This window comes from Rhipicephalus microplus, chromosome 8, assembly GCF_043290135.1.
Source record: "Rhipicephalus microplus isolate Deutch F79 chromosome 8, USDA_Rmic, whole genome shotgun sequence".
Lineage (NCBI taxonomy): Eukaryota > Metazoa > Arthropoda > Arachnida > Ixodida > Ixodidae > Rhipicephalus > Rhipicephalus microplus.
Window position 1 is genome coordinate 73,025,286 of NC_134707.1, and position 9,919 is coordinate 73,035,204.

Genomic DNA, 9,919 nt, shown 5'->3' on the forward strand with positions numbered 1-9,919 from the left:
CGTCCTTGGCAGGTATGGATGCCGCTATCAATTCTTTGCCGTTTTCGTCAGCCACGCTTATAGCAAAACGTGTCTTAGGCTATACTTTATCTTTTTAGCATGTCGTTTGCATGCAATGACTAGCTTCGTGCAAGCAGCACCGCCAGAAGGGAAAGCTCACGATGCCACTCTGTGTCGATGCACACAATTTAACTATAACTTGAGAATCGTTGGAGGAGCAAAAGCTTTTATTTTCAAGTGATGTTTTTGGTAAGCACATGCCGACTTTGCCCTCTTCGATGGACGTGGACCCGAATGGATGGGTTCATTGCACAGCAAGACCTAGAAATATAGCTGCCATATCCTGAGTGTAAGTAACACACAAAACATAAACATATATGCAATAGTATAGGAAGAATCGCAGAACAGTAAAACTGCAATAAATAAGGTATGCAATAACGCCCTCAGGGCACCACGGAACATGGCAGTAGTTGCTGCAGCACTTGAATCAAGCAAGAACCGAGCCAAGCAAAGAATGTTGGCTACGTTTTCTTTCCCGTCTTCGTCAAAAATTTTTCCTACGCACTCCACATCGCTCTTCGCGAAAGACAGTTCCAAGCGGTTCCGTCAACAAGAACAAAACTATTTTAGGTGCCATCCAAGCTGTGAACGAGACAGGAGTGTTTAATCAGAAATTGCGCTCAAAGCTTTAGCTAACAAACAATTTTTCTAGATTCATCACTTCCCTCCTAATGCGCTCGATAGAGCTTTAAGCAATATGCCAATGCCACTAAGCATAACTGCCAACATCGCTAAGCATACAAAGCATAACTCTACTTCTCACGAAATCTCACTCATGCAGGGAATTCGGATGCCTGTACTGGCAAAAATAAAACCCAGGAAACGCGAGGGGTGCCTCACTTTCTTGAGTCAAGAAACGCTTTTCTCACAAACGTGTTGCCCAACATTGCAACAGCTTTCTTTTTTTTCTTTTCGTATGAAGCAATCCACGAAAATAATACGCGAAGTGAAGAGCAGACAAAAGCCTTCTGCGCCAAACAGCAAAATGTAAGAACTGTTAGTTTAATGCTTCAATGAAGAGTGCCAAACGCACTTTACAAAGTAATATTTGCGTTCGTTCCTAGCAGAAGCCAAGCTGAGAGGCAGACAAAGTGAGCGAAGACCATGACGCACGCCGGTCACTTTATTCCTCATCTTTTATCGCGTCTCTCGGCTGCTGTTGGTACTTCTTCATTGCCTTCAATGCTCACGAATACGGAACGTGGTAACGTTGCCATCGCGTCGACCTCATGTGAGCTGCTCTTGCATCCGATTCATGCGAGATCCTACCCGACCTTGTGCACGCGAGGTGATTAGACGGACAAGAAAGCCGCAATCAAGGATATTTAAACTGGTAGCGTAACTTCCATAGATCATGAGTGATCCAGTAGTCGGCGGCTCGTCGCTATTGCCGTCGTCTCCGTGAGGATTAGATAACTGCAAACAAAATACAAAAAAGAAATTATGCAAGTGCTTACCTTGTACGTGGTGTTTATATTACACATTTTTATAGCGCCTTGTGCTTCGCTATTCGCATACGGGAAAGAAAAGAAAAAAACACAAATTGAGGAAGCAAAGTTGTCTCATTAGTCAAATGACGTAATTGCATTACGAACAAGGCACTTCACCGAGGAAATTGGGAGACGACTGTTCACGAGCATAATAGCATAATAAATCGAATACTCACCTTGCCCAATCGTCAAAAACCACTGCAGTGAGACAGCCGCTTTGAAAATGAAGCTGTTGCTGTTGGCCCATGTCTTCAGATTTGGGTGTACGTTAAAGGACCATGGAGGTTTCGGCACACATCGATGCAGAAAATATAGTTTTAGCAGCCGCAGAGTACAGCGTCACGTTGCATAGCGTGTCGCCTTTACTGTCACTATAGGCGTGGGCACGCTGGCCGTGCGCCAGCGAAAGCATTCGGCAGGCACACAAGCAGCTATCTACACATTCTTTGAGCTATTTTAGCTGTGAAATGTAACACCAGTAAACAACATATAAAAAATAAGTACCCAAGTGTAAATGCCCACGAAACCAACGCGAAGAAGTCAGTGATGTCTTGTTGACCTGGCAATGCGCCGAACCAAAGAAGACGCCGAACTAAACGCAAGCTGTGTTAGCAGGTTGCCTGAATACGCTCCCCCTCCCTCCTCACTTATGGTACTCGACCAAAAATGAGGCAATAAATAAGTTAGCCAGGTGTGAGATATACCATAAAGTAAGTTTACAGTAACTATGACATATATACATTTAGTACTACCCGAAGAAAAAATAAAAGCGACTTTTTAGTTTTCGTTGTTTGATCCTGCGCGCTTCAATCGTCGGTGGGCGTTGAAGCCTCTGGCATTATCTTTCCAACACTTTTCGCTCCCAGTTTTGCGAACCATTTATTTTGTCCATGACCACAATCACAGTCGTAAAAACACGAAGACATATAATGCACTCGAAAAGATACTGTTGTAGATCAATAATACGCGCATCTCCTTAGAAGCAGTGAGTAACGTGTTACCATCTTACGGCTGGCGTGAAGCTGCATACCACCACTGGTTTTGGCCCGAGTGACCACTCTTAATTTTTTTATGTTTCTCTATGCTTACGGTTCTTGTGCAACAGAGTTAAACTCACTACGCACTATCCTCGCTATGCCCCGAGCAACCTCCAACCTTCACATGAGGCACCCCTGCATGGCCACGGTGATTCCTCAATCCCTGTCGGTACGCTCGACCTGCATCTAAATAGATGCCGGGAGCTTGTTTTTTGCCGCTTTTTCTGACTCACTCCTGTCTGGTGAAGTGTACCTCTCAGTTGACTACGACGTACTCGACCTCAGCTGCTAGGCTCCAAGTACGGCATCTGGACAAATTCCCAATTTCACACACCACAACCACAAGTGCCCGTTGTTACCAAAAGCACCTCCTGTCATCAGACCGACAAAAGTCCACTTGCTACAGATTTGGCCGAGGGTGCTTACATTTCCTTCAAAGCAGCCAACACGGTGATTATCGATGCAACACGGGCCGATGAAGCCAGCATTAGCCCCTTCAGCCACGCATGTGCGTCTGCTTATGACGGCAAGTGCTCTATAGAAACACCTACTGGGCCACCAGTGCGCAGCACGCATCAACACGAAACGGCTTTTGCCGCCTTCGGACTCTACACGGGCCAGTTGCAAGGTGAGCAGCTCTACAAAAGCAGCAAGTCACAATCTAGAACCTTTAATGGTTTCGACATGATGTGCAGCTACGATGGCGTTCAAGCGTTAAAAAGTGCTGCGGAGCCTCTGTGGGCGACCTTTTATTCGGATTAACGCAGCGTTTGAGATCGCAATAACAGCAACGGAGCAACTTTCATGTGGAATCAAGACAACGCTCCACAGCTTGTTAGAGTGCGTACGCAATCTTTGTAGTGCAAATATTTCTGTTTGCCCAGCCAGCAAGCCAGTGGGAGTGAAAATAAGCGGCCCAAACTTTGGACACCGAATTGTCTGCTAAGCGTGCTATAGCCACTACGCTGCAGCCAATGCCGCCCTCCACAGATACGTTTCCAACAACATCAAGACAGGCAGCAGGGTTGGAAGAACCAACTACCCAGACACAGCCTGTGCTGACCCCAACAGCTATGGTTTCTACAGATCGCAGCGAAGTGTCAAAGAAGACAACAAACTCCGCAGACGCCTTTTCACATTTGCAGTGGGGCCGGAGTGTAGCGATAAAGAGTGTACTGTAGACGAAGAAAAGGAATGGAACAACAAGCCCAGACAATGAGTGTTATGTTTCTGCTTTACAATACTTATGCTGATTGATTTATATGAGGGGTTTAACGTCCAAAACCACGATATGATTATAAAAGACGCCGTAGTGGAGGGGTCCAGAAATTTTGACCGCCTGGGGTTCTTTAACGTGCCCCGAAGACTGAGTACACGGGCCTACAACATTTTCGCCTCAATCGGAAATGCAGCTGCTGCAGCTGGCATTCGATCCCGCGACCTGCGGGTGAACAGCCGAGTACCTTAACTACTAGACCATCGCGGTGAGGCTACAATACTTATGTATGTATGTATGTATGTATGTATGTATGTATGTATGTATGTATGTATGTATGTATGTATGTATGTATGTATGTATGTATGTATGTATGTATGTATGTATGTATGTATGTATGTATGTATGTATGTATGTATGTATGTATGTATGTATGTATGTATGTGAGGTGAGGTGAGGTGAGAGGTTGCAAGGCAATTGCGATTCGGTATTTTATTCCGAGAGTACCGGACACAATACGGCCACTCTACATCATTTACCTGTTGAAAAATAAAGGTGACCACATAGGTGGCCATATACTTCCCAAAAAAGTCTTCAAAATCCTACAAGTTGTTTATTGTGTTTAATGTTCGTGACGCACTGTGAATTCGGAAGCATAATAACCACGGAAAGTTACGTGAATTTTATCATCCTTTATTATAGTGCATAGTGATATAAAATTGGCCAGTGTATCGAAATGTTGATAAATTAGAAGTCAGCATAAAATCACACAAAAGAAGTACTAGAGAGTTGTAAATTTCTTGAATACATTTATTTATTAGTCATTTCTGGTGGCAGGGAGGCGAGAGCTTTTCGGTGGGTTGAACCGCCAATGTGCACAAGCCTTGGTTTCGATTAGAAGATGTTGCGTAATTCATTACAGACACTATGCATTAGATTGCAATTGAAAAGCTATAAGTGCCGTAACCAGCTCAGTCCCTTTTCGTGTTTTATCATCGTGTCTTTTTAGTTTAACCAATTTTTAAGAAGTATTGCGTCCTCGCAAGTGAAATAGAACACACAAACTGGAAGAGAAGGAGATTACTTCCACAAAATGTGCTAATTGTCACTCGCGGAGTAGTTTTTAGCGCACAAGTCTGTAAATGAAGTTTATTATCAGAGTATTTTTCTCGGTACTGCCCTCGACAGTGTTATAGTGTGCGTCTTTAGGGCGGCTGTGTCCTTTGGAATGTATGCTGGGCAACGCTTCGACTTGTCTCTTTCTTGGTGGCGTAGCGAGATGCTATGTCTCACTTTAAGACCACGACCCTAGGAGAAAAAAGTATGCGCCAAAAAGTACTATAAATTTTCTTGCCGGTAAGCGCACTTGCAGTTCACTGTATTAAGTCTAGCAAAAAAGTCCAAAATATTAAGCTTGTCACATTTAACTACAATGTTTCTTCCCAAAAATTACACCCCTTTGTTCTCCTTTAGACAACATTGCGACAATCAGAAATTATTACGCGTAAACCATCTGCGCTCTTTCGATTTCTCGCACAATATGTGGAAATAAAGCATCAGCCATTGATTCTTCGGAAACAAAACACTGTATTGTGCTTATTGCCAGCGTCATGTTATCACTAAAAGTTTTCTTAGAAAACAAACTGATTTTCCAGCAAAACATATATTCGCTACAATCTTCAGTGCACCTACTATTCAGCGATAATCGGCATCATTGTGTTCTGCTCTACAATACATTGCAATTACCTAAAAATTTTTCTCTTTTGAAAAATAGGTGCAAGTTGGTAATGACTACGGAGCCATTGTTTTAGCGTTACAGACCTGCGAGAACACACTTTTTTTACATATTTCCCTGAATGCTGCCCTATAAATTTCATTCCAGACATAAACTTTATTTAAGATGCGGTCATGGTAGATAAGTCTCCAAGCATCATGAAACTGATCAACCTTGTGCTGACTCTTTAGGTGTATTCGAAGTCCACTCCATTCTATTGAACATACTCGGCTCCCTCATAACGCGAACTCCCTGCAACCTCCATGAACTCTTAATAGGCACACCCCCCCCCCCTTTCTTTTTCCAGATTGGGCCCATACCTTGTATCCACTAATTATATCGTGCTGTCGCGGAAAGTTTCACTGCTAAATGACAGGATATCGGTGGTCCGTCATTGCTTAGGCCAACAGATCTTGTCATTCACCATTGCGCTTGCACATTCTGCACGATATGTTACATTGCTGCCCGTCACCTGAAATTCATTGCTGCAAAGCGGCTTCATTGAGCAAGAGAGCTTCCTGCGCGCAATACACTTTGTGCATTCTCTGGCGCCATATATTTAACAAGCATTGCAAAAAAAGCGAACCATGAAGGTGATGTAAACGACGTTGGCTAGAAGAGTCCAGGTATGGGCTGGTTTGTTGTACATCGTGTGAACGTTTGTGCACTTAAATGAAAAAAAAGGAACAAAACAAACGGGAACACACAAGCCCGAGCTCAATACTGTTTTTCATAACTGGCAACTGTCCCAACCGACAAAAATGTAAAAAGGCACACAGTTTTTTCATTGTAGTGCGCAAACGTTTGCACAACGTTGGATTGAGTTCATGTACAATTGTACATATACATATTGAGTTCATGTACAATTGTTCAAGTGACATTAGTAGGCTCAACACATGCAGATTCAGAATTTAGCCACATGTGACCAAGTACATACACCGATTGCGTCGCCAACGTGGCATTGGAGGAAGTCTTCTTCTTGGTGGAGAAGGAGGTCCTGGAATATAATAGTCGTACGTAGAATGTTATCATGGGAGGGAAAAAAGAAAAGTATTTGCGCTAATTGAGGTAGTTAAATTATGTTTACACAAAACTCTCGCTTTTGCGTGCTATGGGAAAAGAGGAGCCTATTCATTTGCGACGATTTGCTTTTGCTACACGTCTTGGCTTAGGGTAGGGCGACGAGAAATGTATACACTTCGACTATACGCAGCGACGAGGGAGCCAAGCTTCTTCACCCTAAAGCAAATACCGACGCTGCTTGGTGCCGTCGGCACCTTTGGTGTGAACGCCCTTTGAACAGGAATTCATGCAGCACCTCTAGCGCTGGTGGCACGAAAGACTCACTCAGCCTTTTTTTTTTTTCAGAAAGGGCCGCACTTGAGTACTGCTGAAGCTCTCTCGCCGCCGCTGACAATGAGTGTGCTCGAATATCAGATTTACTGGATACGGTGTTCTCTAGGTTTGCACTGGAATATGTATAATTATAACTTTATATGTCTGAAGAAAGACCCTTTAAATGAAATGTATCTTTTTGGTGAGTCTAGGTACGATCGAACCATTTCAATAAGTTGTAATCATGGCCACTGTTGCCAAATTTGTTGAAGTTTTCTGTGGGCGTACATTAAAAGCCAGAAGATTGAATAAGAAGTTAGTTGCAGAGAGAGCATTTTGCTCGCCTGATATATATATATACAACCAGAGAAGTTGTTTTCCGCAAAATGTGCCATTTCTGAATTTTTAGCGAATGTAAGTGCAGAACGATGTCCTGCTTAATACCACGAAACAAGTGACATAGATTCTTATGAGTACAGTGTTCTGCGTACCTGTCGACAAAAAATACATGTGAAAAGTCACACACAACGCAAACCATACAAAATACCAGTATCTGAAGATATTTTTTACTATAAATGACCTTATTGAAAGATATGGAGCAGGTATTAGGTACTTGCGGACGTGCGAAAGATATTATCTCTAGCCGTTATTTTCTTCTTAGTGACTTCATAAAGTGGCGAGTGAACTGCTTGCAGTGCTGTGTAATCTAAAGTTTTCAACTTGTTTTGAAAAAACCTTAATGGCTTGCGCATTTTACCACCGTATGCGCTAAAAATTTATTTTTAAACACGGCGAAGTGGACAGGGTTGCTACATTGCATAAAGATATCTTTATTAACAAGTTACTTATCTTGTGTGTCTAGGTGTGCAATTCAAGACATTTTTATGTAAAGAAATGTTTAGAAAAACTTATTTGTTAATTGCTATGTTATTGTGGCTAACTGAATACCAAATTATAATGTGGTTTCTAATCATGGACCAGGAGAAGGTAATGCCCATGTAACCTCAGCTTCAATTGCCCAGCTGCTCTCTTAGTGTATCGTGATAAGATGAACTTGGCACCTTCTTTTTGTATATTCGCTCTTGTTCATAATAAATATTACATGGTGGGTCCCCATACAATACAACCATACGACAAGATTCCTAGAGAATATCTAACCTGTTTTAAGTATTTTTCTTTGTTGAATAACTAAAGCTCTACTTATACTGGTGCTTCTGTTCTATATTCATTAAAAATTGGTAAAACGTTTACAAAAAATTGCCATTTATGCTACTGTTACCTTTACTTTAACCTCATTTTGAAAGTCTCAAAACGGCAACCCCAGTCATGTTTTCGTCTACCTTCAACTACATATCATATCTGGTATAGTTTTCAGTTAGAACACATTACCTTCGTGGGTTGTCATGTGGCTCTGATGATCGCATGCTGTCGAGCTAGTTGTTGTGTAGCTGTGCAAAACATCGTTGGCGCAGACTGGTAAAGTTCAAACATTGTTGAGGTTCAATGCCTCAAAACTGTTACATGAATATGAGAGACGCTGTCGTGGACGGCCCCATAAATTTGAACCACCTGATGTTTTTTAATGGTCATCTATATTCAAGCCCACGGGCTTCAATCATTTTCGCCTGCATTGACAGTTCAGCCACCGCGGCCGGGATTCAGTACAATGGCCTGTGTGTCTGTAGCCGAGTGCCTTATCCTTTAGAGCACTTTCGCTGGTCACATTGTAAAATTTGATTATTTGATACCGTAATCATTCGCTCCAACATTTGTACAGTTATGTTCACTACAGTGTTATGGTCGATTATAAGAACAGAGAGGAACATAACGTGCAACCTAATGATGAGAATGTGTGTCTACTTATATTCACTGATATGAAAGAGAGTCATGATGGCACTTCAAAAAATGATCGCTGCATTGAAGCCCAGACGCACCATTCTTCTGATGAATTGAATAAGGTGAAAGACGTCGACAATATTGTGAAACAGTCAGTTCAGATGACTCTTTAAGCAAGTTCGCCAGCGAAATAGATACGTACTCTGACGGGGAGGTGAAGGTGGTGTTCGTGGCAGTGGTGCATCATTCACTGGTGGAAGGGAAAAACGTCCTGTAAATAAGGGATTCAGAATTCAAATTACTGTGGAAATGAATGTGTGTTTTATGCGTCATGAAACTCACCACAAAACCTTTCGTAGTTTACAGATACATACAGCTTATGACAGTTCACCGGACGCGTTGGCACGTTCTTACTGTCTCGTGCATGCTTACAGAAGTATCATTCTAAGACTTCCGAAAAACTGCTCATTGCTCGCATTATACTTAGTGACTAGATTCGTTAATACATTTGTCTTTTTGGTTATTGAGCTACCAGGATCTGCAACTGCGTGCAAGGTGGCCCAGGATTTTGTCAGTCCGCAAGGTGCTTTTTAGTGAGCCACACAAAGTGACTTTTAGTCACTTTGTGTGGCTCACTAAAACAAGATTAAGAACAAGTCGTGTGGCTCACTAAAAGTCACAAAGTGACTTTTAGTGAGCCACACGACTTGTTCTGTGTGAACCCTGCAGCATAACAGTCACGTTCAAAAGTTAGTTCGTCGATTCACTTCTTCAGAATAGGATTACGCCTTTGCCGTTTCCACCGTTCAACAATTATGTTTCGGGCCTCCCACATGTGCGCTAGCTGGTTCTCCAGTGCCGGACTTTCCGCTGTGGCTTTGCTCTACTTCGTTAGTTTAGGAAGAGCTTCAGGGATGTGTATTCCGTACTCTTGCACTGATACAAGTTTGCGGATTGCATTCTGATGTGGATCGTGGTATTTCTTTCAGTCCGTTAACTGCTTTTCCCAGCGGCCACCTAATGTCGGTGAAGCTGCAGTGGATTACTGTTATGTAATAGTCACTTACAAGCATTTTCCCGAGGCTATTTCATTGCCCTGCTTCACTTCGTTTGCATAGGTAAGTTATGAGGTTGTGCCCCACCATGGTGGTGTAGTGCCTAAGGTACTCGG

General features: G+C 42.7%; 1 long non-coding RNA gene across 1 annotated transcript; it reads right to left on the reverse strand.

The window, feature by feature from the left end:
* Positions 1 to 4,639: 4,639 nt before the first annotated feature.
* Positions 4,640 to 9,019, reverse strand: LOC142768603 (uncharacterized). Its single transcript, XR_012885353.1, has 3 exons — positions 8,951 to 9,019; positions 6,515 to 6,574; positions 4,640 to 5,111 (listed from the first exon to the last, which is right to left on the reverse strand). It is a non-coding gene; the product is annotated as an uncharacterized LOC142768603 (long non-coding RNA).
* Positions 9,020 to 9,919: the final 900 nt, after the last annotated feature.